General features: G+C 41.5%; 1 protein-coding gene across 1 annotated transcript in view; it reads right to left on the bottom strand.

The window, feature by feature from the left end:
* Positions 1–5,284, bottom strand: part of LOC113214515 (acetylcholine receptor subunit alpha-like 1) — a gene marked incomplete at its 3' end in the record, with an annotated part of 208,277 nt that overhangs the window by 766 nt on the left and 202,227 nt on the right.

Below are 5,284 nucleotides of genomic sequence, written 5' to 3'. Positions count from 1 at the left end.
ATAATCATAATAATGATGATACTTCCATTATCTTAAATGAAGCTGAACTGGAAAGCAACCATTCACAAGAAGACATCACAAACAACGACTTTCTAGCACTGAAGGTGTTCGGACCGAGGAAAAATTAGTGTCGAAATGTCGTCAATTCGATGTAAATAGAGTGTATTAACTTCGAGTGGGCGACAAATAGACAAAAAGTATTTACATTACTCGGCTTTCGAGGCCTGCTCCGATGGAGTGCAGTGCTAATGAGTACACCAACTTCATTCCATCCATAAAAAATAAATCCCTCATCTAGGTAACATACTGTAAATCACAACACATAGTTACATTAACACAGAATAGGAATTCCTTCTCCTTAGGGTGTAGAGTGGAAATGTCTTTTCTCTCTTCTGAATAATTTGCATTCAGTTTAATTACTAAACAGAAAAATTCCTTCCACGAGCTGATAGTATTGGGCTTTGGATTTCATATCTGAAATTTGAAATAACAGTCTTTGTACTTTGTTTACGACCGACTGAACATTCACGCTTCCAGGCATACAATTAACAAAGAATGCGACAACTTGTATTGCTTCTGTAAACCAGTATAGTGTCCACGGTCTCGAAACACGGAGATACTTAGGCAATTTACGCATACTCCAACAAAAACACGATCAAATTTATTTGCATTATCATTTTAAACATAGGTCCCCCGTACTGCTTCGAACGGCTTCGTAATGGTCAATCTGTAAACAGCTTGTTCGGCATTAGAAATCACAATTCAATATTATACGCCGTCAGACCTTCTAGCTCTAACTGAGCCTTAATAAAACAAGAGACTAGAACGGCAATCAACCATCCCTGATGCCGATCCAGCAGGCTATCTCTTGCAACGCATTGGACGACATATTTAATAGAACTAAAGTATCTAATGTTTTGGCAGTACACCAGGCCTATTATTACAGGACTGGTAAAAAATATTAGGTGTATACACGGTATACAACGATACTTGGAGGACTAGTCCCTCAAGGATAAACGTTAAGTGAAAAACGAATGAAATATGTACGTCCTATCTAAACAAAATACAATTTGATGGTTTTGAAAGGGATTTCTCTCTTTGGAGTGGCGAACATTAAGATGCCATGATCGAAGCAAGACGGGGGCAACACGAATCCCTATGACAAAGTAAAAATTCAGACTATCGTAATAACTGTGAAAAGGGGTCTCGAGAACAAAAACAGCATGGAGAATTTTGTTTCCACACAACCAGAGCGGCAAAGACGCAGACAAGCGTGACTTGCGTATCGAACACTGACGGGAATGTAACAGCAAAGCCAATACAGAACACGCTGAGGTAATCGAAAAATAAATCTGCAGCCGTTTGAAAAATAAAAGCAAAGGAGTAAGTTACATGTCACATGTTTGGAGAAAGCTTGAAAAAACAAAACAAAACTATGTCGTTTCGTTTACCAATGTTGATTGTCGGAATTCGGTCGAACCGACGACATTTTATTAAACAGTACGATATATCGTCGGTGTTTCCGAAGGGTCGCGCATAGTCAAAAATCCAATCCTCAACCTATTCCTTGATACATACAGCGGAATGTGTCATCAGATTGGAAGAATTTGGAAGCACTTTGTTATTTTTATTTTAAAATTTGAGCAAGCGTCCAACGAAACGCCACATTAAAATTTCGACGAAACAGAAAAGGAATTCTCTACAGAACATGGCGTATCGAGCAAGTAATCAGCTACCACATGAGTTCGTACTCAGACAGTTCAAAGCGTGCTCCGGAAACACATTGTACAACGAGAGAGAAGAAATCGCAACAAGAATTCGAAATATGAGATTTAGCGAAAACACGGAGTTGAACATCCAACTATGAAACCACGTGGCGCCATGACTCACCAGCGTAACCAGAACAATATACATTCTAACAATCCAAGTATGCTTCTCTGCCGCTCACAATACATGACGGATCACCACCTTCAGTTCATTGCTTTAGCCTAGACGATTTTTGTAAAAGCTAATTTTATTAAATCTATTCTTCAGAAACCATCTGATGACTATAAAGTGAGCAACACCTATAAGATCCCCAACCAATTTATGTGTTAGACAGATTTTGTTTTATTGGGTTTAGTTTAGTTTTCTTGTCGAGACTCGGATAAGCATTTTCCTCAAGTATCGGCCCGGTTTTAACTGGGTCCATCCACTAATCAGAGTGAAGGCAGCTAGATTCCTTTCCTTGAAAGTATAAAAGTGGAATGAAAGCAAATGAGATGGTGAGCGGGTTGCGCCGTATAAAGTAAAATGCTACTGTTTTAACAAGACCAGACATGGAGAGAGTTCCGTTTTGGATCACAATGTTCAGAAAATGTTGGGGAGGCTTTCAGTGCCTTTTGTGCCTCTTGGTACGGTACACAGAACGTTAAGGCAATGAGTGAGCTTTTAAAATAAATGAAAAATTGGATGCTGAAATATCAACAGTGAGCTGAATGTCAGATGAGGAAAATGTCCGTAATAGGACTGGGACGTGAATAGGAAACCCTCAACGTTAAGTGTTATGTTGGAGAGCTGTAAGAAATTACTCGAGGTAATATTGACGTAATTAATGAATAGCATGTCAAGCTCATTTTAAACAAATTCATCACTATATGTATGACATCTATATAATTACAGCACCATAATGAAACCCTTACCAGTGTCTCAGGATCACTGGGCAAGACAATTTATAAATACATTGTAATGTACATCTTGATAAAAATGCAATTCCAATAATAATATCACTACTTAATGGACACATGTTTTAGCCCTTTGTACCGCATTGGGAATGTTTCAGATTTGATCATCTCAACAATATTTCAACAACTAATTGATATTCAGATAGGCTCTTTTCACATTTTATTATATCAGTCGTCCAATACTAACATATTTATGAGCTACAATACATTGTGATGGGTGAAATGAGACTTACTGACATGATGAAGAGAATTCGTTCCAAAATTGACAACTCTCAAACACAAAACACCCATGATGCATCCCTCTTAAGCATTCCTTGTTTCCAACCATCGTATCTTACGGATCCCCATGTGAATGGCAGTGCATGACGTGAGTAAATATAATAAAGGCGTTTTCCGGGGCAGTTTGCCATCCTTATCGCTGCTAGAAAATGCGTCACACTGCCAATTTCTTAGACTTGGCTTTGTGAAAATTTCGAAATAGGAGAGACAAATTTCGGATAAGTTCAAATTTTATTTACATACCCGGATCGTACTTTTAACGAGACAAAACAACGCACATGCGAAAACGTGTTAATTTCAACATGATGCCTCCCCTTTTCTGGCAAAATTTTCACAAGGCTTCGCACACAATCGTTCTCGGTCACACCCTGTTCAACATTCTCTCCATGCTGTCTACATGATTCCTTCAAATATTTCATTGATTTTGTTTGGGGTGATTCTCTTTGAGATATAATTTCCTTTAAGTTAAGGGGATATTTTTATTAAGAATTTTTATTACATTTTAAGCAAAGAAATAATGAAGCGCAAAATCGATGGACGCGCAATCTTCCACACACAAACGAAGAAAGCACACTTCATATACATCTAAAATTTTAAAGAAGATTTAACGAAGAGATGAGCATTTTTTAAATTCTTCCTCCAAACCCTTAAGTATGTATATATTTAGGTATATTATAGTATATATTAGGGAGCACTAAAATTCTATGTCATTGTCAATTGTTGGCACATGGATTGTGGATGTTTTCGCGCTGAGAGGCTGGGGTCTGGAGAGCCCTGTGAGGGGCCGTTATGGGCGGCTTTAGGGAAGACCAAAAGCAAGAGCCTGGACATTTTAAACAACTTCCGGATTCGCGATGAACGCACAACCACGCGAAAGAGACATTCATACAGATTGTGTTACATCGAATCAGACCACAACAATTGCTGATACGTGGTGGAAAATTGGAACCAATCCGGAACTTTGTCATTGGTAGTCTCATGGCCTGCCGTCTGCCGTGCGTTTAAAATGTATTTACCAATTTAATTTGAGCATTGTTCCATGGTGATATTCAGTTAGAGATTCAGCTGCGGAAGGCAGATCGATAATTTAAGGTTTGGTTGTTTTTACTTTAATTTCTGTGACATGCCTGCATGCCTTTAATTTACAAATAAATGAAAAATTATATTACCGTCTAAAATTTAAATTTCAAGAATGACACTAGAACAATGGAAATCTCTACTTACATTTTTTTTGTTTATGGAGAACCCTCATTAAATGACTTTCATCTTCCTGAGATTTATTGATTGTTATGGGCTGTCAGTGGTGAGCCTATTGTGAGCTAGCCGTCAGCCTCTCATTCTCTTGCCACGCACACATGCGCGTCCTTCATCTGGACGACTCTCTTATCAAATCCCCGTCTTTCTTCTCAATTTCCCTTTCTCACACTTACTCGCACACACACACACACGCACACACACACACAAACGCACACTCACTCGCCAGTCTCCCCGATGCTCTCTCTCAATGCCAGTCCTCCTATACTGTTCGGGAAATTTAGACACAGTCTCTCGCCCTCGTGAAAACCGATTCTACTTCCCGGAGCCTGTCCCACTCCAGCACCCACAACCTTCTCAGTCCACATATCACCAAGCGCAGCACCAAACATCGTCAACTTTACGTATAGTAGACAACTCTCTAATTATCATCCTATTATTCACTTTAGTCAACAAATCAACAAACAAGTACCAATTCGTATGAGAACAGAATATTTCTTTTTAAAACGAGAATTTTTATATCAATCATATAGAGCATTTAGTAACATTTAAATAATTACCAATCCCTTAAAAAATCACCAACAACGTCGCAACACTTTTCGAATGGTCGTCCATAGTAGGTGGTTGCGGCAACACTTTGCGACAAAACACTCGCGGCCGGTCGCCTGCCGGGGGGCCGCACCTGCGCCGCGCCTGCGCTGGCCGACAGGGCGCGCTGGGGCAGCGGCGGCGCGCCGGGACAGCGCTCGCGGAGCTCGCGGACCGGCCGGGAACGCAAACTAACCCTGAACACACACACACCACATCTAACTGCCACGCCGAGCGAGGCCGGTACCGGAGCCAGGAACCGGAACCGCAACCGGAAGTCGGAACCGGACACGGCCGTGCATCGGACGCGGGATGAGCAAATGGAGCGCGCCCGCCCTGCTGCGTGGGGCCTGGCCGTGGCCTGGCAGCAGCGGGCGTCGCGGCGCGGGGCCCGGCCCGGGGGCCAGCCCTGGGGCCGGCCCGTGGGCGGCGGCCCGGGG

The sequence above is a fragment of the Frankliniella occidentalis genome, unplaced genomic scaffold, assembly GCF_000697945.3.
Source record: "Frankliniella occidentalis isolate FOCC.00 unplaced genomic scaffold, Focc_3.1 Scaffold145, whole genome shotgun sequence".
NCBI classification, from domain to species: domain Eukaryota; kingdom Metazoa; phylum Arthropoda; class Insecta; order Thysanoptera; family Thripidae; genus Frankliniella; species Frankliniella occidentalis.
The sequence above is the reverse complement of the archived record's forward strand: the minus strand, read 5'-3'. Positions and strand labels throughout refer to the sequence as shown.